At 47.5% G+C, this 25740-nt stretch overlaps 1 pseudogene; it reads left to right on the top strand.

Moving 5' to 3' along the window:
* Positions 1 to 3054: 3054 nt before the first annotated feature.
* LOC146347676 (flavin-containing monooxygenase 5-like) lies at positions 3055 to 25379 on the top strand (annotated as a pseudogene).
* The last annotated feature ends 361 nt before the right edge of the window (positions 25380 to 25740 follow it).

Below are 25740 nucleotides of genomic sequence, written 5' to 3'. Positions count from 1 at the left end.
CGGCTATGGCTGCCGCCATTTGCATCCCTGCTAGCCAGTGGCCGGATGTCTGGCTGCTGGCAGAGCCAGCCGGCGGCTCCGCAGAATCGCTGCAGAGCACAGCCGGCCGGCCAGGATTCTGGGGGGGAGGAACGGAGCGCCTCCCCCCCGGCTAGGATTCCGGACGGGAGGGACGGAACGCCTCCCCCCCACCATCAACATAATCCGCGGAAAGGTAAGTCACTTTCATACATCCCTACAACAAACCCATTAGTGTCTCCTCAGAAGTAACTCCCATTGTGGTCAATGAGGCTTGCCTTTGAATGCCCATATCAGAACTTACAGAGATTCCCCCTCAATTAACATGGCACATTTTAAAGCCCAGTTTCTTAAGTGCGATTAAGCGTGAGCTCCAATTCATTGCCTTAGGAAGCAAGTACTTCAGAGCTCTGTTATAGAGATCCTGTGGGTTACAATGGGGGCTGGTTTCTGTCTTTGTGTTTAGTGCTCTCTTCCCCACAACAAACCCATCACTGTGTCCTCAGAAGTAACTCCCATTGTGCTCAGTGAGGCTCGCTCCTGAAATGCAGGTGGATCTGGACTTTCAGGGGGAAGGAGAAATGGGGGGGGAAGGGGGGAAGCTTCTCTTATTGGTTGAGCAGCCCCTGCCAGTCAGACGGCATTCACTCCAACCCCCACCCCTAGCAGGAAGTATGTTCTGTGAAGCATTGTTTACTGGTCTGGAGACTCTGCTTTCATGGAACCCTGCTCACAGGAAAGCCGATTCCTTTTTAAAAATCCAGTACTCCTCCATTAGCTTCTCCTTCCGTTGTCGTGGAAACATGGCCTAGGTCTTCCTTCTTTACTCTGGGCTGAGACTGCTACTCTAAGGTCTATCACTTAGGCCTTGGGATGAGGCCAGGGTTTGGAGTAGGAAAGAGTCCCTTTACCCTTCATGGTAAGGCAATGCTTTGTGAGTATGTCTTATCTTTGTTTTGTTGCTGCGCGGAAGGTTTGTGTGCTTGTTAAAACTTTATCTTTCTTTAATAAATTCTTTTTGCTTCTGCTGTTGTTTTAGTTCTTATATGTAGAATTTAAGTAAACCTGAGTGAATGTCAATACTCTGGTCTCAGTTCCCGAAGGAACCTCATCTACAACATCCAGGCCAAACTGGGGCTGTTAAAAATAGGTGTGCCTCCTGGGTATTTACTCCCGGGAACTCTGAAATTTTAGCCTCCAGTTTTTCCCTTACAGATTAATGATCCTTCCGCAGGAGGTTCTCATTTGTGGGGTTTAGATCTGAGTGTTCCAGAGTTAGTGTTTGCTTGTATTGCTCTTTTGTTAGTTTGAGGATCTTGACACTTTTAAGGGACACCTTAGAAAGATAAGAAAGGGGGCTTGTGGGTTATCAATGGTGAAGTCACAGATGACTGTGGCCTTGATAATCTGGTAACCAGGGTATTTGCTGTAGTACAGATGGCTAAACTGAAGAGGAAAGCAAGAAAATGTGAGGAGAGAGGAGGGGCTAAAGAAAGAATGAGTACAGATGAGTATAGAAGATGTCTAGAGGAGGTTGAAGAAAAAAAGGGAGAGGTTACAAAAGCAGACAGGGGACTCTGAAGCTGCATTTAAAATGCTGATGCACACAAAGAGTCTGGAAAAGACAAGTCAGGTTGTCCATTGAAAGTACCAGGAGGAGAGCCAGGCATTGATTGAAAGCAACTTGAAGACTGAAAACATTTCAGTCAGGGTTCAGGCCAGGTTTTGCCATGGGAACAGCCTTGGTCGTCCTGTATGATGACCTATGTCGGGAGAGAGACAGGGGGAGTGTGACCTTGTTGATTCTCCTTGATCTCTCGGTGGCTTTGATACCATCGACCACGGTATCCTTCTGGGACGATTGTCTGAGCTGGGAGTGGGAGGCACTGCACTGCAGTGGTTTCGCTCCTACTTGGATGGTCGGCTCCAGAAGGTGGTGCTGGGGGAATATTGCTCGGTCGGCCCCGTGGATTCTCCAGTATGGGGTTCCACAGGAGTCAGTTTTGTCCCCCATGCTATTTAACATCTACATGAAACTGTGCTCTACAACCAAATAAAACATATTTACTAAACAGCATTGCTGTGCCTCTACTTTTGGCTGTGCCTGGGGAGATGCACCAAGACCTAAGCGTGGAAACGTTAAAGAGTCATCCATCATTTCAACTTGTGCCTATTGGGGGCACAGAGGACCAAATAATCCATAGTCGGAAGGATAAAGTGTCAACTCAATAATTCTCAGAAGAATGGTAGAATAAGGAAGCAGGCATAACCAGCCCTTCCTTTCTCCATGCTCCTGGGTCTCTTCCAAAGGAAAGGGGTTTGTGCAGAGAGATGTGCTTTTTGTCCCTGTACTTGCAGAACATTCCTTGGCTATGACCTGGAAATGTGGGCAGAGAAAGTGCAAGTCACCTAGGTTTACATCTACAGAAGATGCAACCTGACACATCAACAAAGATTTGCTTTGTAGCAATACAAGTTTGCGCCAACTGAAAATCTGTTGCAATGTTTCCTAGCAATTTCCTGGCTGTGTTACGGTGTATTTATGTATTCCTGACAAACACTGGTGCAAAATTATGGATCTCTCTTGCCTCTTAATTTTAAGTGGTCAACTCAAAAATGTCTCTGAATTGTTCCAAGAAGGTGTGCTTGCTGAGTTAAAGAAAGACAGAATTATAATTGATATACTCACAATTGCTTGTTTGGAGGGCCTTGAGAGTATTTGGGCAAACACATTAATACATTCCTGCCCAGGAGAAATGTGGAAAGGTATTCCAGGGCTCTCTAGTTTACAAAGATGTGATGCTTGTTGTTTAGTACATACACTCAGACAGCTTATCCATTGCATGGATGAGACTTCTCAGAGATTTCTCAGGCAGCAGAAATATATCACTGGAAGCCACCTTCCACAGCATCATGAAATTCTCAATGCTGAGCAACGAGTTTCCCTGTATCATCTGCATCTAAAAAACAGACCTGTGCACCTCCTGGCTTGGATGAAGATTCTAGGTGTTGTCTGTTGGTCCCATACAAGGAGACATGGAGCAGGTCAAGGTCAATACATCAAGTGATTTCAGTGGGAGCCATAGAGAATGGATCCAGTTGACCAGTTTTTCTCTCTCATAAATTTTTGTCAATAAATATCAGACCTTTAGACTACTGTGCTCTGGCATGATGATACACCACCATGATATTGAAAACATGGTAGCTGTACACTCCAACATGCATTAAGAAGCAATCAATGTGTATTGGTTGAAAAATACTAAAAATACAAACACCATGAAGTAGACTAAGGCAGGTCATCTAGACCAGCCCCCAAGAACATATTGCACATTCTCAAAGTGCTTCTGCTTTTTTAAATGCAATTGTAAATCCTACAGTGGCACAATCTTCCTCATTAGGAATAATTACACAAGCATGCAAATACCATGAGAAAACTTCAAAAACTCTCCATCTCTTTAAAAGAGATAACACTGAGTTAGTTTGTCCCATGAAGTGGGAGTTGATGCCTTTTGAATGCCACATTCAGTAGTCATGAAAAAAACACACATGGCACAGTATATTCCTTCAATGAGACTCTCAGGCAGGATACAGATACCACTTCCAGCTGGATCATAAAAGGACACTGCTGAGGAATGGTATTGTCCGCATCATTACATCCAACAAAAGGATGTGAGCACCTCTTGGCCTTGGATAAAATTTACTTTCATTCCCTGCTTCCCTGTGAATCTTATGAAAGAACCTGTTGATCCCATATACTTTGGCAACACACGTGTCCTGTAATGCCAATTATATCTATTAGTTTGTGCAATGATGGGAGATGACTATAGCAGCTTGTTGTTCCTTTTATGTGGGCTAGCATGGCAAAAAGGGTTGCCATTGTAGGAGCTGGGGCCAGTGGTCTGACTGCCATTAAATGCTGCTACGTCCTGAGCCAACGTGTTTTGAGAGAAGTCAAGACACAGGCTCTCTTCACACCTTGTTTTTTTTTCAGCAGGATCGTTCTTCTTTAATCACTAGTTTTCATGGGAGCTTTAAACGACGACACTGCTCTCCTGCTGCTATCTCACAATTTTCCTTCCCCCTTCCCGTGTTGTCTGAGAATGGGAAAATCTGGCATTTTCTGTGCTTGTGATTGAAATTGCCATTTCCTCCCTGTGTATTTCCCCTTTAGTGCTTAGTCCCACTTTGGGTGGGCATGTGCTGGTGGGTGTTGCTGGGAGGTGTTGAATAACATTGTCACAACAACAAATCGGTGGGGGGGGCAGCTCACTGACCACGCTTCCAGTGACCATTTCTGCCTCTCTCCCAATTCCATTATGGGCACTTGAACTGTAAAGTGCTTAACCATTCCAAATCCTTCTCCTAGATCCCCCTCAGCACAGTAATGCTTACTTCTGAGTAAACTCATTGGCTGTAAGGCTTTTCTTTCCTGGGAGTAAGTGCCATTGAAATCTGTGTGACTTGCTTCTAAGTAGCCATGCATAGGAGTGCATTGTATGTCTACTTAGAGTACCAGTCTTAAGGTCTCCCATCCCCTTCAATGCATGTACTTGGAACCTCCCCCTCCCCCTCCCATTGACTTCACTGACTGCTTCTTCTCCCTTTTGCTCACCAGATTGATGGGCTTTTTTCCTCCCAGGGTGGATAGGGGAGTCTCCCTTCTCAGCCAGGCAGGAGAAAGGCTTGACAGTAAGGATTTCAGTGGGTATTAAAAGTGCCTTTTCTTCTCCCCTGAATAAATTCATCATGCAGAGCTTGGAATGGTCATTTTTAATGGCTTCTTTTTTGTGTATGGGGTTGTTTTAGATAAGGCAATAATGCTGAGGTGGTTTTCCATAGTACTCCCTCCCACCTAGCCAGCCACTGCCTCTTCTCTTAGCCCACCTGCAGGGTTGTTGGGAAACCAGAACAAGGGGGGAGAGCAACAACAGCGCTGGGGGTGGGGAGAAAGCCAGCCAGTATCTCTTCTGCTAGCCCACCTTGCAGGGTCATTGGGAAGCCATAATATGGGGGAAGATCGACAGCAGCATGGCGGGAGGAGAAAGCCAGCTTCTATCTCTTCTCCTAGCCCACCTTACAGGGTTGTTGGGAAGCCAGAATAAGGTGGAAGAACAACAACAGCGTGGGGGGGGGGGAAGCAAGCCGGGTCTAATTAAGAAGGTGTCCCCTGTGGCCACCTTGGGGGCGGGGCTGCTAGGGATGGCTTGGTGCATTGACTGTATACAAGTCCGTTTGTGGATTTCTTACTCCTGTAGTTGGGAACCCAGAAATCGGTGTACCCTTCAAACTCAGTAGTGCATTTAATTCCATCGTACACTGGCATATTTAGCAGAGAAGGACTAGCAGCGCCAGCAACCTCTGGGTAAGCCACCAAGAAGACTCTCTCTCCCTTGGAGGAAGGAGGGGACCAGCTCCCACAGCCCACTATCCCGGTCACTAGAAGGGCTTTCGACTTCCCTCCTGCTGTGGAAGAGTGGAGGGACGGGCGGAGCCATCAATCATGTTACAGGAACCAATGATCAGGGGAGGGGAGGGGGCATGGGGCCAGCAGTCCCCTTCTGTCCTGATTGTTCTGTGCAGCTCTGCCCAGCCATGAAAAGGTATAGAGTGGAGGGATGTGCTATGAGAGATGCCTGTATACAGGGCCAGTGTAAATCCCAGAAAGGATCTGGAATCACAAGGACCAGTTTGTAGTGGGATAAAATGCTAGGTGTGAAGAAAACCATAGGGGGGCTGTGGAGGTTCAAAGTAAGTCAACCTCTGGCTTAACTGTGCATTTGCAAAAGAATGGCCGCAAAAACAGGAATCTGCACATCAGCAGCATCTGGCAAAGAGAATGCTGGTTTTTCTGCTTTGTCCACATGTATCTGCTTAAAGCATTCCAGGAGAAATAAAGGATGAAGTTGCCCTGTGAATAAAAATGTCCTGGTTCAGAAACTGAACTGTGTAAAATGAAATGTTCAGTTTCCATAGTTCAGGAATACAAAAACAATCATATCGTCAAGAGCCACAGTTTCTATCAGCATTACCAGTTAGCTGTGGCAGCTGAATGCAACTTCCATTTAGCAGGTAACAAGCAAGCGGTGAGGCTTCTGGTTGGCTACTGGTGGAGACTGGTTGCTAGTGGTTTATTCTCTGACAACTAGAATATTCTCTGAACATCTGAGATCTGCATGCGACACCCAATAATCTCTCACATCTCACAAGTCTGTTAACCATTGCTGTGACTTCATTCTTTGGCTAAAAACATTAAAAGGTGGGAGCAGGCTAGTTTCTCACAAAAACAATAGGCAGAATCCTAGCTGCACATTTTGCCTCATGTCTCAGATTCTACAAGAGCTAGAGACTTGCTCTTTTTTTTTAATGAAAGTTGGGAATCTGGAGATTCTGGCTCATCCCCAGGGGGTCGATTGCCCCCCCTTGCCGCTTCCTGTGGAGGCCCATGAGCATGGATTAAATTTGGAATGGCTCTCCTCATAATGTGACAGCCAGCCATCTCTCCCTTTCCCTTATGTTCTCTTTCAGCACTTTCCCAGGCTTTATGGGTGAAAGCATAGGGCTTAAGGTGATTTCACACACCAACATTAACAGCCCATCTTTGCTTAGGATTCTGGGATTGGCAGGGATTGGCCTTACAAGCAACACATGCTTCCCAGATAGGCGACTTTCCTGTATTCTCCCCACATCTCACCTCACCTGTGGGCTGGAAAACAACTCATTTGTTCACTTTAAGTTAAAGTGAACTCATGCCAGGTGGAACAAGATGTGAAGTCAGTGATTTGCATGGTCACAATCAGGATGGGAGGTCCTCATGCTACTGCTTGTTTATTTCACAAGGAAGGTGTTCCCCCAGGTTACCAAACTGAAGACCTAACGGCCTGCCCTGCTGTCTAGCCTTGTCAGAAAGCCAGCCTCACTGCCCTTCTCACATCTACATTCTGCTGTTTGTATTGCGATCGCTCTCAACTGCGCTTGATAGAATCCCGCCCCTCTATTCTTGGGTTTAATCCCACGACCTCCCCTGGCTGGGCCTCACCGGCCTGTGTACTGCTCTCAGAATGGAGCTGCTTCAGTGCAGAGGAGCCTGTTGTGCTGCTTTCTGCTGCTACCTCTCTGCCTTATGAGGAGGTGCTCCCACAGGGCTGGTTAAACTTGAGGGCATCCCTCCCTCCCATGTTTGATTCCCTGTCCTGTCCTGTCCTGAGCCTTGCCTGCGTGGCCGGAAACTACAAGCAGACACAGACAGGCAGGCGCAGCACACCAGCCCTGTTGCTGCTCTCAGAATGACATCATGACTGGAATCGGGGGGGGGGGGTCGCAGTTGCACCCCCTTGCCCCTATGACCAGATACCCCTGAGAACTGATATAGCGACTAGTCAGTTCTGAAATATCATCACCAAGTCTGGCATTTGGGTAGAGGCATGCTAATACTGGAGGGAGACCAGAGGGGTCATGCTCAGTTAGGAGCCCCCACTGCTAGCAACATGCTGAAGCCAGGGATGCAGGGCAGGGTTGGAAGCACTCGCCTGCAGCAGGGCCTGTGCTTTCAAGTATCTCCAGCTCTATCCTGTTAATACAGCTACAGCCTCTACGCAGTTGCTGTCCTCATGCATTCAGCTGAATGCCTAAATAGGGCAAATGTCTAAAGAATTATTACAGCTGGGTGCAAATTATAGTGTAAAGCTGTAGCCACGAGGGCACCCCCCCCCCCACCAGATGGTGGAAGCAGAGTGCAGAGAAACCAAGCCCAGCATGCCAAGCCAGTGGAGGTGCTCATTCGCATGCTGGACAGAGTTGTTCATATGTCTTACTGTGACTGTTGAAATGAGCTAAAAAGCAAAAGGGGTGTTTGGGAGACTTGTGCCTTCTTGTCAGCCACCCACAGTAGGGGTGCTGACTGGGTGCTGGCTCACCCTGACCGGAAGTGGGCCTTGGAGAGCAGGGATTGCATGTCTGGCCCAATTTTTATTTTTAAAAAAGGGGGGTGTAGTTTTTTCTGTGGAAAAAAGAGCTGACTTGCAGTGGCTGGCTCTATTTTCAGGCTAGAAGTTGTTTTCTGTTCGTACAGACAAGTATGATGAAGTAGTCTGTTCTCTTTTTCATTGCTGAAATAGGGAATTGCTTACTTTGCCTATAGTATCCCTAGACTGAGTCACTATTTCCTTAAAATTATTAGGGTGTGGGCTCTTTTTTCCTGGTTGAAATCACTACTTGCTTGGGAAGCTTAGAGCTATGCTACTACTATGGAGCTGGCTTAGCAATCCCCATTAACTTTGAGATGTGGAGTCACTACAGTTCCCCAGCTACCTTGGTAGAACACTCTCCAGTCCTACAGTCAGGGCCAGAAATATTGGAACAAGGATAATTGTTTTGGTAGCTGGCCTCCGTGCACCACCACATTGAAGTTGAAAGGAAACACACCCAGATGGCAGCGAAGTCCGGACTTTCAGCTGTAGTTCAAGGGGTGTGACAAAAGTGGGGCACTAACCATTCAGGAAGGACAGCCAGGGGCATACACACACACCCATCCTTGGTGGCTCATAAGTAATGGAACGAATGGCTGACAAGCAGCTGCATGGCCAGGTGAGGCCTGTTTCCTGGGTGCCCCATGACCAATCAAGCAGATAAAAGGCCTAGAGGTGGTTCTGAGTGTTACGTTTGCGTTTGGTAGCTGTTCACTGGAACTCCCAACATGAGGTCCAAAGAGGTGTCCATGTGAGTGAAGGAGGCCATCATTAGGCTGAGGAAACAACATAAACCCATCAGAGAGATAGCAAAAACATTGGGACTGGCCAACACAACAGTTTGGAACATCCTGAAAAGGAAGGAATTAACTGGCAAGCTCAGCAACAGCAAATGGCCTGGAAGACCACGGAAGACAACTAAAGTTGAATTCTGCTCATGGTGAAGAGGAACCCTTTCACAACATCTAGCCAGGTCAAGAACGCTCTTGAGGGGGTAGGCATGTCATTGTCAACATCAACAGTCAAGAGACGGCTTTATAGAGGCTTCACAACAAGGTGCAAACCACTAGTAACGCTCAAGAACAGACAGGCCAGATTAGCCTTTTCCAGCAAACACCTAAAAAAGCCTGCCCAGTTCTGGAATAAGATTCTTTGGACTGATAAAACCAAGATTAATTTGTACCAGAATGATGGGAAGAGAAAAGTATAGAGAAGGAAAGGAACAGCTCATGATCCAAAGCATACCACATCATCTGTCAAACATGGTGGAGGCAGTGTTATGGCATGGGCATGTATGGCAGCCAATGGAACTGGGTCACTGGCATTTACTGATGACCTGACTGCTTGTAAAAGCAGCAAGATGAATTCTGAAGTGTGTAGGGCTTTATTTTCTGCTCAGATTCAGCCGAATGCTGCCAAACTGATAGAACGCCGCTTCATATTGCAGATGGATAATGACCCAAAACGTATAGCAAGAGCTACCCGAGAGTTTCTGAAGGCAAAGAGGTGGGATGTTCTTCAATGGCCAAGTCAGTCACCTGATCTCACCCCAATACAGCATGCTTTTCATTTACTGACGACAAGACTGCAGGCAGAAAGACCCGCAAACAAGCAGCAGCTGAAGGCAGCTGCAGTAAAGGCCTGGCAAAGCATCTCGAGGGAGGAAACTCAGCATCTGGTGATGTCCATGGGTTCCAGACTTCAGGCAGTCATTGACTGCAAAGGATTTTCAGCCAGGTATTAAAGGTGATCCTTAAGTTTGAAATGATGTTGGTTTGTTCCATTACTTATGAGCCACCAATGATGGGGGGGGGTGTATGCCACTGGCTGTCCTTCCTGAATGGTTAGTGTCCCACTTTTGTCAAACCCCTTGAATTACAGCTGAAAGTCCTGACTTCGCTCCCATCTGGGTGTGTTTCCTTTCAGCTTCATTGTGGTGGTGTACAGAGGCCAACTGCCAAAACAGTTATCCTTGTTCCAATATTTCTGGCTCTGACTATATGTCTACCTTCCTGCTACCACCTCCTAGTTGTAGTCCCTTATTACATACAGCACACCCCAGTCATTGCTGCTGCCCCCTGCAGGTGCTGGATATTGCAATGGATCTCCACTGATTGGACATATCCCTCCCTGGACTAACTGTGACTAAGGCCAAAGGACACAGATTTCCTTTGGCATATCTAGACTTTGGGAGAAAGTGGGATGTGCTGGACTAAAAGATATTTTTGCTTTGTGTGGCTGATCTCTTGTTCATTGACTGTTGACTTGAATAAATGCCATTACGTCTACATGGGAAAGGTTGCTACTCAGACATCCAAACTGGAGTCCCAGGTTTCCAGGGTTGGGGGTTGAGCCAGAACCAAAACTAAGGGAAAAATAACCTCTAGACACTGAACCCGGCCCTGGGTGCTGACCCAAGGGTTACAATAGGATTCTTCCTGCCGAGACTTGAAGCAATTATGAGCTACCTTTACTCTTTTGCTCCCACTATGGTCTCTGGTCGAACAGGTTTTGAAGCACTATACCACTAGGGATGGCGGAGAATTTCTCCCCGAAACTTCGGGGGGCCGAGCGCCAACGTGTTCGGCCCCCCGAACAAGTTTCGGGGAGAAATCCTCCGCACCCCCCCCCCCGGGACGGGACTTACCTTCACCGAATGTCCCTCCCGGTGGCTGGTCCGGCCGGCGGTTCGGCGGGTGTTCGAGCGAGGCAGGAGCGGCAGCCGGTCTTTCGACCAGCTGCCGCCGCCGCCACTGCAATGAAAGGAAGAAAAAAAAAACGCCCCCTGATAGGCTACGTGACGATTCACGTAGCCTATCACGGCTAGATTTGCAAAGTCAGCCGTGATAGGCTACGTGAATCGTCACGTAGCCTATCACGGGTGACTTTTTTTAAAAAAGAGTGTACGGATAATGGCGGCCCCCATAGGGAGCCGCCATTCCCGTTCCTTATTTGGTCGCTGTAGTCTACGTAAACATTTACGTAGACTACAGCGACTAAATAAGGAACGCGAATGGCGGCTCCCTATGGGGGCCGCCATTCGCGTACGCGTTTTTTTTTTTTAAAGTCACCCGTGATAGGGTACGTGACGATTCACGTAGCCTATCACGGCTGACTTTGCAGATCTAGCCGTGATAGGCTATGTGAATCGTCACATAGCCTATCAGGGGGAGTTTTGTTTTGTTTTGTTTTTACTTTCGCGTTCGCGGCCGGGCGAGGCGCTTCCTCCCCGGCCTGAATTTCGGCCGGGCGAGGCGGGAAGCCTCCCCCCCGGCCTGAATTTCGGCTGGGCGAGGCGGGAAGCCTCCCCCCCCGGCCTGAACTTTGCGGGGGGACCAGCGAAGCGCCTCCCCCCCACCGCGAACGGCCTTCGACGACAGGTAAGTGACTTTCGTCCACCCCTATATACCACCAAAATGTGTTTGACAAGAAATCATAGCATGCACCTATGGTCAGCAGTGGGTGTATCATTCTGCCTTCAAGTTAAGTACCTGAAAAACTATTGTCTTTGCTCAGCTTGAGAAGCCCTGTTCTTAATTTGGTGATATCTTGCAGGAGCATGATTCAGAGGGCCAGGGCTACGGATGTACGAAAGTCACTTACCTTTCCGCAGATTCTGTTCATGGTGTGGGGGGAGGCGTTCTGTCCCTCCCCCTGGAATCAGCGGCCGGCTGTGCTCCGAGGTGGCTCTGCAGAGCAGCTGGCCAGGCCCAGGCCAGGGCCATCCGCAGCCGGATTTCCGACCGTGGAGGGCTTTGGGTAAAAAAAAAAAAAAAGCGTACGCAAATGGCAGCGGCTACGGCCGCCGCCATTTGCGTTCCTTATTTTTCACCGTCTTAGTCTATGTAAATTTTTATGTAGGCTAAAATGGCAAATCAAAAAGGGACGCAAATAGCGCCCACTACGCTATTTGCGTTCCCCTTTATTTTCGCCGTAATAGTCTATGTAAATATTTACGTAGACTAAGATGGCAAAAAATAAGGAACGCAAATGGTGGCGGCAAAAAAAAATGGTGTTTTTTTTTAACCAGGATGTGATAGGCTACGTAAGTCTTTACGTAGCCTATCATGTCTCTGTAAAAAAAAAAACACCCCCAAACCCTCCAGACTGCAAATGGTGGCAGCGGCAGCCAGTCGGAAGACCAGCCGCCGAAGCCACCGCCGGAGCCGCATCTGCCCAGAACATCCGCCCCAGGTAAGTCTCGTCCCAGGGGGGATCCGTGGGGGGGGCAGGGGGATCCGTGGGGGGGCGGGCCATTCCGCCACAGATTTCGGGGGGCCGAATGCACTGGCATTCGCCACCGAGATCCGTGGCGGAATTCTCCGACATCCCTAGCCAGGGCAGCATTTACAAGTCTTTGACCATTAATGCCTAGAAGGAAATGATGAGTTACAGCTACTTCCTTGTCCCTTAGGATTACTCAAACTACACGCACCACAGCAGAGTAATGGAGTACTTCGGGATATATACGAAGCACGCTGACTTGCTCAGATATATTTGTTTCGAGGTAAGACCAAGGTCTTTGGAGAGAGATTTGGGGTAGTATCTGTGTTTGCAGAATGCAAGCTATTTTAGAATGCTGTTAAGGAGTCCTCGCAGCAAATATGCTAATCCAAAAATGGGAAGTTGTAGAGCGTGGAGGAGGATAGTTTCCTGCAGAAAAATATCATTTTCTTAAAATCAGTTTATTACCTCTAAGGGTGTTCAGTGTTTCCACAACCCCACCTCTACAGCCAACAGTGTTCCTCATGAATTCTCAAAGCAAGCTGCCTTTTACTGAGTGAAAACATTGGTATATCTAGTACACTGCTCTCTACCCTTCCCCAAACTGGTGCCCTCCAGATGTGCTGGACTACAGATCCCATCCCCTGCATGATGGCTGTGGTTGATGGGAGCTGCAGACTGACACATCTGGAGGGCACCAGGTTAGGGATGGCTGTTCTACTCTAACAGGCTGCTGCACTCCAGAGACTCAGGCATATCTGTGCCATTCTCTCCCGGATCCTTTCTCAAGGGAGATGCCAGGGGTTGAAACTGGGAGCCTCTCTATGGCCCTGCTGGTCAGACTCATTCTCTAAACCATTCAGGAAAAAACATCCCACCCTCTGCCTCTGGCCTTTGTACAGATTTATGTGGCTTCTCTTCCTTTTCCGCCTTCTTCACAGATGTTGAGAAGCTTAAGGGGAAATTATGCACAGTCGGGAATACAAGGATCCTGAAAAATCCCAGAACCAGTGAATCCTTGTCATAGGCTTGGGAAATTCTGGAGCACACATATCTCTGGACCTCAGCCATGTCACTAAGCAGGTTCAGCTCAAGCAAACACTTCTTTGCCTTGTCTTCTCTTAAACATCGAATGATGCTGGGCATTTTGGTCATGTTATTGGCCCTGATCCAACTACACTTAGTCCCACTGAAACCAAGGGAACAGAATATTATATGGAGTTTTATGATTCTTTTCTCCAAATGTGTTCTTTTTAATGCAAAGGAGCTTTGAGGGTGAGCAGAGGACCACAGCTGGGGGGGGGGGTAACCCTTTCTCCTCTCATTTTTCTGTTGAAAATCACCTCATATATCACCATCAAATGAAATGAATGACTCAAGCTGCTTTTCACCTATGGGAGAAAAGATACTGGAGCCCATATTATCCCCCAGTAGGGGAGTATTAAAAAATGTGATCCCCACATCTGCAGTCTAAAATGGTACAGCCCTTTCAACCATGACAGTATACTGCCAGTTCATCCCCACCTCATTCTAATGCAAGTGTAGATCCTGTCTTAGGGCATCTCTACACCAGCCTAAGATCCTGCATTTAAAACAGGGCTTTCTGCTTCTGTCTTAAATGCAGGATCACAATGACTCCCTTTTTCACGTGCTTCCTTTCCCCGCACTTCTCCCCATATCTGAGTCTTCCATAGGTTTCATTGATCTCACTCCTCTTCTTGCCGCTTTTCCTCTTTTCATGGAGAGAACTCAAGCGGAACACAACGGGGTAATTTCATAGCTCATTATCTGCGATCTATTTAAAAATGGAACAAAGGGCATTTAGTGCAGGAGGGTCACGGCAGGGTCACGGCATCATATAAAGATCCCGCAAACGTCTGTGAAGGAGCAATCTCAATCACAGGATAAAAGCCCAGTGTGGAGGAGCCCCCAGTATGTGTATGGATTCCATCAAAAGCATTGTACATGGGTTGCTGCTGTGGCGGTGGCATCAGCAGTCCTTGATGTCTTTTCCTCCTTGACATGCCCCTTTCTCCTCCTGACAGACTTTTTGAGCACCAGAGGTGACAGTTGGGTGGCCAGTTGGATTTCTGATAACGGATACCTCTTAGCTGTGGTGCATAATACAAATGTCAAAATCCTCCTTTGTCATATGCTTCCTGTGGCTCTGGCCAAACTGTGGGGGGAGAAAAAGCTGAATATGAGGTTTAACCAGGGCCCTGTCTCCACAACAACAGAAGGAGAAGGGAGGAGTGGCTTACCCGCTTTCGGTCCGGGCAGGGCTCCGCGAGGGAGTACATCGTACCATTCTAAGTGGCTTCACATAACTTACTTCTGGGTAGGGTGTGTGTTGGAGTGAATGCCGTCTGAGTGGCAGGGGCTGCTCAACCAATAAGAGAGGCTTCCCCCCCTCCCCAGGCTCCATAAGGAAGGTGCAAAGTAGTTACCTCCCCTTGTGTGCATTTGTAAGATAAGCCTCCCAATGAGCCCCAAGCCTCATTGAACACAATGGATGTTACTTCTGAGTAGATACACATACGCTTGTGCTGGGAAAGGGTGGGAGGGAGAACATAGGGATGGGAAACCAGCCCCCTTTCTAACCAAACCAATACTGTGCAAGAGCTATTTATTTTTTATTTATTTCATTTCTATACTGCCCAATAGCCGAAGCTCTCTGGGCAGTTCACGAAAATTAAAACCAAAAAGCACACAGTAAAACAATATCTCTATAATGAAGCTGTGAATTAGTTACTTCCTAAGGCAATTATGCAAATAAGGGAGAATCGAAGCCTCGAGATCACACTTAACCGCACTTGCGAATTGGGCTTTAAACTGTGCCATGTCAATTGAGGGGGATCTTTGTAAGTACTGATGTGGGCATTCAGAGGGCAAGCCTCATTCAACACAATGGGAGTTACGTCTGAGTAGACACTAATTGGTTTGTGCAGGGATGGCAAACACACAGGAAACACCCCTTGACCAGGGTCAAGGGGAAAGGCACATCCCTGGGCAGGGCTAACATACTCGAGGTCAGTGCAGGGGTTGGTGCACACAGCAACTATACTGGGGAGAACCCGACTTGAGGAAAAGAATCGAACTTTAAGCAGTCTCAGGAAATCCAGTTTTTCCCTGATAAACTCTGGGGTGGCTGCTAGATGGCCACAACGTCATGTGTCCCTAACGACCTCCACACGCAGGTGGCTTGGAGTAAATCACTGGTGGAGACACCCCCCAGTGAGGACTATGGGTTAAACCCCCAGCACAGGTAAGGCTAGAATTTCTCAATACTCTGAGATTTGTGAAGGGTAGGGAATGAATAAGTTTCAAAATTCAAAATACAAGGTCTTTTAAGAGCAAATTCAGAAAGGTGGAATGTGTAATGTATGGCAGGGGTCCCCAACCCCCAGGCCACAGACCGGTCCCGGTCCGTGGCTTGTTAGGGACTGGGCCGCAGTAGGGGTGGGGGAACCCCCCCTTACCTTGGGTCCATGGGGGGGAGGCGATCCGTCCCTCCCCCCCCCGCCCCGGAATCCTCGCTGGCCCTGGCCAGCTCTGCTCCACTGCGAGTCCGCAGAGCTGCTGGCCGGCTCCGGCCCCGTTCTTTGCAGTAATAGCCTATTACTGCAAAGAACAGGGACATAAATGGCGTCCGCTATGCGGACGCCATTTGTGTCCCAGCGGCCAGAAGTGCGCCTCCGGACAGAGCCTGTTCTTTTCAGTAATAGCCTATTACTACAAAGAGCAAGGATGCAAATGGCATCCCAGCGGCCAGAAGTCCTCCCCTGGTCGGAGCCAGCCGGCAGCTCTGCAGCGAGTCCAGGGCTGACTAGGATTCTGGCCGGGGGGGAATGGAGAGATCGCCCCCCCGTGGACCCAAGGTAAGGGGGGTTCCCACACCCCTACCATGGCCCGGTCCCATCCCCCCCTCGGTCCGTGGAAAAATCGTCTTCCACAGACCGGTCCCTGGTCCCCAAAAGGTTGGGGACCGCTGATGTATGGTACTACAACAGAAACTTTGTGCCAAGCTAATCCAAATTCTGAACCTGAAAACACTGCTTTCTCTGAGTTGTGTAAATTATGCAGATTAACATGGATTCTCTGACTTGGCCTAATTTAATCTAGCTTTGTTTGCTATTTACATCATTTGGGGCATAATCCTATGAGACTCCCGCCTGCAACAAGGGGGTTTCCAGGTATCCAGTGCCGTGCTGGACTGCTGGAAGCAGAGTGGGAGAAGCGATGGAGGCAATTTTCACCTTTCTGACTTCCTCCCCCCCTCTTTCCCTCTGGACGGGCCTCTGAGCCCACCTGCTGGAGGTGCACTGTGGGTGTGGAGCCAGGCCTGGAGAAGCCGTAGGATTTCTTGTATCCTGGCCTCTCCTTTCCCCTCCTCACCCCACATCACCCCACCTACTGAATGCCCCCTTTTCGACCTCTTCAAGGTCCTCTGAAGCCACTTTTGTGACCTTGGAAAGCAGCTGACATGGTTCTTTTCACAGAGGCTGTGGGGGGGGGGGGGATTGGATCATGTAGTCCCCCTTCCGAAGTCCTAGGAGTGTCTACGACTTCAGGAGGGGGTCTCTGATAAATCCTCTCCCCTTCTTGCTTTGCTACTCCTGGGGTAGCCTCAGACTTGAACTCTGAAAAACTTATGCAGCAAAAAACAAACAAACAAACACATGGCTAAGTAAAATGCTACACTGTCTGTGATGATGGAAGGTCACTTTCAGGAATTCCACTTATGCAAAGACTTTGTCCTTGTAATTTCGGTGAAGTCAAATCTCTTGGGTGAAGTTAAATCTCTAGCTTTTTAGTGCAGTTTTATAAAGATGCATGCAAGGGAAAGCTTTTCTTCTTCCTTAATAAGGATGCTTCCTGGTAGATGACATGAATGGCTGTTTGGTTGTGGTTGTGGCTGTTTTCTCTTGATGGGGTCATCCTCAGTGTTACTTCATCAGCAGCCAAATTCATAAACATTATTATTTATACTAGACCTGTAATACTTGATAATTAGAATTGTTCTTGTCTGTTTTTTTCTTTGACTTGTCCCATGTTTGGCATGTGTTATGATCAGTTGACTAACAAAACCTGATGGATTATATTTGCAACCATAACGACTGGAAACTTGCTTTTAAAAAAAGAAAGAAAAAAAAGTTGAGATTCTCAAACCACTGAATTTTGCACCAGTCCTGAATTCTGTGGCTTTCCAGAAAGTGATGCAGAAACAGGATGAAACAAACTTTTGATTAGAAAAATAAGAAAGCAAGAGAAGCATTCCTCCTCATAATCCACTCTTCTTCTCTTTGCAGTTTCCTCACTAAGGGCTCCTTCACACCAGGCTTTTATCCTGGGATTGAGATTGCTCCTTCAAGGAAGTTTACATAACACAGCAATCATCCAAACCATCTCCTGCACTAAATGCCCTTTGTTCCGTTTTTAAATAGATTGCAGATAATGAGCTATCGAATTACCCCATGTGTTCTGCTTGACTTCCCTCTGTCAAAAGAGTTAAAGCTTAAAGTGGCAAGGAGAGGAGCGAGATCAATGAAAGATAATGGAAGACTCAGATTCGGGGAGAAGGAGGGGGGAAGGGGTGGGGGGAAAAGGAAGCATGTGAAAAAGGGAGTTGTCGTGATCCTGCATTTAAAACAGAAGCAGAAAGCCCTGTTTTAAATGCAGGATTTTAGGCTGGTGTAGAGATGCCCTTAGGGTGTCCCTACATTAGCAAAAAAAAAACCCCTGCAAAAAGCACTTACTGGGACTTTCTGCTTTTGGTTTCTTTGCAGGATTAGAATGGGCTCCTTTACACGGCAGACGCATGGTTTGAATGGGGTGAGCACCTCCCTCCCCCCGCATGTGCGCAAAAAGGTGGATGGGTTTTTTTGTCGCCTAACTTGTGCTGTACTGTTTCCTCACAGCCACCAGGAAAGCTATGACTTACAGCACAATCTTATGCCTACTCAGAAGTAAGTCTCATTGAGTTCAATGGGGCTCACTCCCAAGTAAGTGTGCCTAGAGTTACAGACTTACAGCACAATCTTACGTCCACTCAAAAGTAAATCTGTAACCCTAGGCACTCTTGGGAATGAGCCCCATTGAACTCACTGAGACTTACTTCTGAGTAGACATAAGATTGCTCTGTAAGTCTGCAACCCTCGGCAGACTTATTTGGGGTAAGCCCCACTGAATTTAACTGGGTGCTCTGAATCAACAGTGGACGTTGATTCTGAGCTTGGTGGAGATCAGATCTGTCTCCCTTCATTGCAGGGAGGCTTTTTACCCTCTTCTCCCTCCTATCGAGAAATGTGCTCAAATATTTACACGGAAGTCACATGGGTTGAATTGAGGAAAGTCCTTCTTCGGCAAGTTCATTGTGCTATGCCGGCATTTCACGCTGCCGATATCCTGCATTTTTTTAAAAAATATTCCAGCTTGTAAAGGACCCACAAACTTCCATGAGTGGCCAATCACAAGCGTGCAATAAATCGCTCATGTAGAGACACCTTAAGTATTCTTGCCTTCTTCACTTTGCAGGTTCCTCACTAGGTATCCAACTATAGTTGGTGACCTCCCAAATGCTGGCAGGGTGCTAATGAAGCCACATGTTAAAAAGGTCACAGAGGTGCGATTTTTGAAGATGGCAGCAGAGAAGAAAACATGGATGCTGTGAACTTTGGTACAGGGTACAACTTCTCCTTCCATTGAGGAAGGTGTCATCAAGACCAGGAAGAATCAGACTCCACTATTTAGGTTTGTTTCCCCACCTCATAAGGAAAAGCCCACACTAGCCGTCATTGGCCTCCTCTGATCTCTGGGAACAATCATACCAATGTCTGAACTCCAAGCTCGCTGGGCCACAAGAATCTTCAAGGGTAAGAAGAAAAGTAATTTTCTTCTAATATTCTCAAAGACAAATGCACAGGAGGGTTTGAAGTCACCTTCATGCACACATGAGCATCCACCCACTACCTTTGGTTGTTGCAGTGCAAATCAGGGCGTGGGGGAGGGATTAGATCGTGAAATCCTCTTCCCAAGGACATAGGAGTGTCTACAGCTTTGGGAGGGAGATGCTGATAAATCCTATGGTCTCACTACAATACTTGGGCCTGGCCTGTACCAACTTAGACCACAGACCAATTTAGCACATATCAATGAATGGGATGGTCTCTAGGGACCATAGGATTTATCTCCCCTTCTTTTTTTGCTACTCCTGGGGTAGCCTTGGCCTTCAACTCTGGAAATCTTACTCATCAAAACAAAAACCATACTCCTCCAAGCAAAACTGTTTCCACCACATGGAAAACTAGTATGGCATGCTAAAAGGTATGCTAGTATGCTAGGAAGTTTCTAGCATAGCCTTCTTCCCACCATGATAGCTTTCTAAATCGTTTTTTTAAAAAATTGTGTACACGCTAGACACAGCATTACCAAGCTGGATTTCGCCCTGCACGAAGTTGCGCTGATCAAGTGCTTCCACTAACAACCTATATAGAAGCAGGATACCAGACGAAGCAAAAAAGTCAGTTGCCTTTATTAGGGATGTACGAAAGTGACTGACCTTTAAGTGGATTCTGTTGATGGTGTGGGGGAGGCGTTCCGTCCCTCCCCCCGGAATCGTCAACGGGGGGGGTGGCGATCCGGTCCTCCCCCCCAGAATCCTCGATGGCCGGCTGTGCTCCATGGCGGCTCTGCGGAGCAGCTGGCCAGGCCCAGGCCAAGGCCACCTGCAGCCGGATTTCCAGCCGTGGAGGGCTCTGGGTAACAACAACAAAAAACGCATACGCAAATGACAGCGGCTATGGCCGCTGCCATTTGCATTCCTTATTTTTCGCCATCTTAGTCTACATCAATATTTACATAGACTAAGACGAAGAAAAAAAAGGGGAACGCAAATAGCGCCCACTACGCTATTGATGTAGACTAAGATGGCGAAAACTAAGGAATGCAAATGGCGGCGGCCGTAGCCGCCGCCATTTGCGTACGTTGTTTTTTTTTAAAAAACCCAGACGTGATAGGCTACGTAACTCTTTACATAGCCTATCATGTCTATGGGGGGGGGAGACACAGACTGCAAATGGCGGCGGCGGCAGCCGTTCGGAAGACCAGCTGCCGCCAAAGCCGCCGCTGCCCGGAACATCCTCCCCAGGTAAGTTTCGTCCTGGGGGGGATCCGCGGGGGGCAGGGGGGGTGGCAGGCCGTTCCGCAAGATGGATTTTGGGGGGCCGAATGCACTGGCATTCAGCCTCACCGAGATCCGTTGTGGAATTCTCTGATATCCCTAGCCTTTATAGATTTAAGTGCAGCATATGATACAGTGTGGAGACATGGACTACTTTATAAATTAATACAAGTAATCTCATGCCAAAAAATTATCTGACTTATTGATGATATGCTTGCTGGAAGAACTTTCTCTGTGACTATAGGAGAGGATACCAGCGTCCCTAAAATTTTAAACAACGGACTACCACAAGGCTCAGTTCTTGCACCTCTCCTTTTCAATTTATACATAGATGACATACCACACACAAAGTCTAGGAAGTTTGACTACGCGGATGATTGGGCTATAGCCACACAACATAAATCCTTTGAGACAACTGAAGATGTCCTCGCTTCCGATCTAGACATACTGGATAAATATTTTCGTAAGTGGAGGTTACAGCCCAGTCCACTGGGCTACCTAGTCACCAAGTGAACTGCCTCCTACACTTATGGCAGCCCTATCCAAGATGTATAGGAAGCTTATGGTAAAGATGTTGATTGTTCCGGGTGCTTTTTTTTTTTTTTTTGCCAGTGCAAATAAAACAACAGTGCCACCTAGTGGCTTTCAATTGAAACCATAGAACTCATCAAAAAGTTTAGTTTTTTTAGAAGCCATGTGGAGAGGACCCAATCTAATCCCACAAAGATTCTGGGAGCAGAAGTCCCGATAAATTGCAGGATTTTTTCCTTCTGTGATGTGGGTCTGTGAAAGTGCAGCAACAGGATAATCCATCAGAAAAGCAATCTCAGAAACACCAGATTTTTGAGCTAGAGCTTGTAGCACGCTGGCTACAGAGAAGGATGTGCGTCATCTGACTGTCAATTTCGCGGCGCAGTAGGACTGGCGTAAAAGCCCCGTGTAGATCTGGTCCAGATCAGCTTGGAATCAATTTGGTAATTACGAACTCTCCCAGCAAGCATTTGGAACTCTATTTCCTGAGAGTTCTCCTCCAGTTCATAACATTGGTTAGGGATGAACGAAAGAACTTACCTGTTTGGTTTCATGACATCCGCGGTGGGGGGGAGGTGCTCTGTCCCACCCCCCGAAATCCTCACCGGCCAGCCGGCTCCACTCTGCGGCAACTCCACGGAGCTGCCAGCCAGGGCCACCCACAGCGACATCTGGCCGCTGCTGGGCTGCGCAGGGACGCAAATGGCAGCCGCCATAGCGGCCGCCATTTGCATCCCTTTTTTTCCCCATGATAGGCTACGTAAATATTTATGTAGCCTATCACGGCCTCCGCAGGGACACAAATGGCATCCCTGTGTTAGCTGTGATAGGCTACGTAAGTATTTACGTAGCCTATCACGGCAAAAAAATGTGAAGCAAATGGCAGCCGCACATGCGGCCGCCATTCGCAAAGCAGCACAAACGGCACCAGGTAGGTGCTCCATTTTGCGCGCCTTTCGCAGGGTGGTGGGGCGGGGGGGCTTCGTTCCGCCACGGATTTCAGGGGCCAGTGCATTCGGCCAGTGCATTCAGCCTCACTGAGATCCGTGGCGGAATTCTCCGCCATCCCCAACATTGGCACATGAATGCTTATGGTGCCACACTCACATGCACCTTATTGTATTGCCCCTGGGAATTGTGGTTCCCAACACAAGCCATGGTGGAGAGCCACTTAGAAATTCAACCACTACCTGCCCTCCCAGAGCAAATATGTGCTAGAACAAGAGAGGGTTTGGATCTGGCATTGAGCAGGGGGTTGGACTCGATGGTCTTAGAGGTCCCTTCCAACCCTACTATTCTATGATTCTATGGTTGAGGAACAACCGCACAAAACATTTGCAAGAACCAAATGAGAGAACTTACCCAGTTAAAGAAGTTACTCAGCTGAGTGATCTAGTCATGTAGCTCACTGTAGCCAATGAGAATTCCAGTGAAAGCAAGGGCTTAGCATCAAAGGAATTTTGTTCCTGCACTTACAGGGCAGCTGGCTTTACAGTTTACAAAATTTCACAGCAAGAGTCTCAGCAGGAATAAAGGGTTTATGATGAAATACCTTTTGTATATGGGGGCAAAGCTGGAGAGAATAGGGTGAGGTCAATCCGCGTTAGCCACTGCCTTCATCCTGTTCCCATCCGCAGGGCTGGCATGGACTTTGCTCAGGTTTCAGCAGGCTCATGAGAGTTATTGGTGACCCACAAAGGTAAGAGATATCTCCTTGAAGGGAATAATACATTAATATGTGTTCATTACATTTCAAATGCCAGGAGGGCAGTCAATGTATTTCATTTCCCTCTGACCTCTCTGATTACAGTCCCTACCCAAAACCATCTGTATTTTTATCCTCTCTACACCTCAATTCTCCAAGTGCAGAGAACTCCAGGGATGCAAGCATTTTACCTAGGGTTTGATTTTCTTGGAATGAATTCACTGGAGAACTTAACAGCATTTTTGTGATGTATACAGGTTGAGCATAAGATGGAGGCTCACAGCATTAACTCCCCAAACAATGGCCCAAAGTTCAATGTGCCCACATCAGTTCTCTAGGCAAATAACTCGAAATACTTACAGAGGTTTTCCTAAAAACCTTTGCTAGCTTCCTCACAGATCCACAGCTTGAATTAGCACATTTCCAGAGGGGTTAGTGGGGCAGAGCGAAGCCCTGATTCCCAAATGGCGCTCCCTTTCCAGAAGAAGCCCATCCATACAGAGACACCTCCGTAACAAAAGCAGGGCACCCGATAACTCTGCCTGGACCATCAAGGTTATCTCTAGCAGCCCTACCAGTTTTGGCAACTCTGTCCTGACCAAAGCCCAATTTAACCACGAAGAAGCACAGGGCTGTAACCACAGGCTGTAAGTTGGTCATTCAGACCAACTCCAAATCTCATTACCTGCAACTCAGTATGGCATTTCATTCGTCTGATGAAGTAGGCTGTAGTCCATGAACGCATTTGCCATGATAAATGTGTTAGTCTTTAAGGGGCCACAAGGCTCTTCGTTATTATCCAAAGAAATGTATTAATAAGTGTAATGTTAATTACCACCATCATCATCATCGTCACTGAGATTTATGCCCCACTCTCCAAGCAAATCACCAGGACACCGTACAATGAAATATTTGGAACACCGTTAAACAACTGATACATAAAATGAACTCTAAAACTGCACATCTATAAAATCAGGATAACAACAACAACAACAACAACAACTAATCCTTTGCGAAGACAAATAAAATAAATATATGAATTGTTTTGGGAAAGAACATCTATAATAGGCTGTATTTTTTACATTGACAGAAGGGTGATACATAGTGCCTGCTGCTTTTTCTCTACTATTTGCCTAAACAATAGGTTTGGATATAGCGCAATACAGCTGGGAACTGCAACGACCAAAATGTCGCAGTATCTCCTCATCGCCTGGCAGGAGTGCTCGTGTTCAGGGTCCCAGGGAGCCAGTCCAGCCCTCCTCCAGGATCCTATGAGCTGTAAGAAGCTCAATTCACCACTCCCCTGCCCCCATTTTACATTTTTTCTTGGACTCAACATTTTATGGCTCTGGAGCCCACTGAGCATGCCCAGTCCTCATTGGGCTGTTGGGTTTTTTTTAGTGTTCTGTACTTCTGCAAACCTCAGGCTTCACCCAAGCGTGTGGATACCTCCCTCTTATTGGCCTCAGTGGCCCTGTTTTTGTTCCATTCTTGTTCGCACTCAGCCACCAAAGTTTACTGTTGTGTTGTCCAGGCCTGGTGAGGATGAAGTTACAGTGATATGTGGAGGAAACAGGTCAGGCAGGGGTCTTAGAACAGGGGGCTGACAAGCCAGGCCAGATCTACATGGAAACACATGCAGAAGCGTTTTTAGCTTTTATCCAGGTTATCATGAAATTAGCTTTGGTCTGTCAGCGGCACACAAAACAAGAGCATACACCGCCTGAAACGCCGCTTTCACAAGTCACACAAGAGTACTTTAAGCCACCTTATTTTGCGTTTAGGTGAAGTCCCACCAGTTGAAGTGAATGTCATCAACTGCAGAGTTGCTGCTCAGCAAAAGACAGAGGCTTGTTCCCTGCCCTGTCCGGCTCCGGCTGCTGGCCGCCCCCTCTCCTTCCCCTCTGTGAATGAAACTGCCCTATTGTGGATAGGAGCAAGAGGCTAGATAGTTAGTGTGCTGCTGTGAAGGCTTGAAACAGTGCGGCTCCGATTTTCTCAATGGGAAAAAGTTGCTACAGATTCTCAATGGGTAAATGCTTGTGAATGGGGAGCAGTGCTAAGTGGGAAGACGCCTGTGACCCAAAAGAGGGAATGGGTGGGGGAGGACGGCCCCACTGCTTGACCAGGTCACTGCCAGGTACTGATATTTCTCTTCCAAAGGGATGGAAGTGAGATGTCTGCTTAGAAGCCTATATTTTATTACTTGTTTCTAGGCTGCATATAAATGACTCGTTGATGCCAAACAAACTTCACTTTCAAAGTCTAAGGAGTAAAAGTGCTGACGTACATTTATGGAGAAGAACATATTCCTGTGCTACTCCCCTGCTTGTTCTTTGCCACGGCCTCATCCATCATTCTGGGCAGTTCTGTCCAATGGGGGCTACAGGAGGGAGGTTGGAGGCAGGGGTGTTGAAACATTAGCGCTCATCGGTTGAGATACACTTACGCATTGAGTCAGCTTGTGAGGGGGAAGCTGTGCTGATTAGTCCCGCCCATGATGTTGCGCAAGCTGGCTCGGCTGGCTCCCTGATCTCTGTGCACACAACATGAACTTCTGAAGGGAGGAAGCCTTCATGCATACAGCTATATGTGCAAAGGCGTTCATACATCCTGCAACCCTGATAGTGCAGGGTTCCAGAGCGCATGGATGCCTTCACGAATACAGCTGTACATGTCGAAGCTTCTCCTTGCAGACATTCTTATCATACATGTGGATACAGGTGTGCATGATGTTGGAGGTGGGGTTCACTGGTGAATCATTGATTCAACACCACAGTGCTTTATCTGAAGAAGGTTATTGTGTTCCAAAGGGTTTTTTTTTTACCAGAACACTGTAGATTGGAGGGCTAGAATAACACACTGAGATTGTGCTGTGTTATTAAGTGGTTTCCAACATGTGATTTTCTGAAGCCCTCAGACTTCTTGGAATGCCAGCTTATTGTTGTTGTTTTTAAAAAAATTATAGTCCTCATGGAAAAGTTAGATGCCACCAGAATCAAAGGTGATTTGGGTGGGGCTTCCAATAGCCATTTCACGATGAGTCAGGTTACAAATAACCTTTGTAGGATCAAGACTTAGGGCAAATATTTTATCCATCCATATTAGTTCACCTTTTA

The sequence above is a fragment of the Heloderma suspectum genome, chromosome 4, assembly GCF_057233095.1.
Source record: "Heloderma suspectum isolate Gila_16-S chromosome 4, 16-S_ref, whole genome shotgun sequence".
Taxonomy (NCBI): domain Eukaryota; kingdom Metazoa; phylum Chordata; class Lepidosauria; order Squamata; family Helodermatidae; genus Heloderma; species Heloderma suspectum.
The sequence above is the reverse complement of the archived record's forward strand: the minus strand, read 5'-3'. Positions and strand labels throughout refer to the sequence as shown.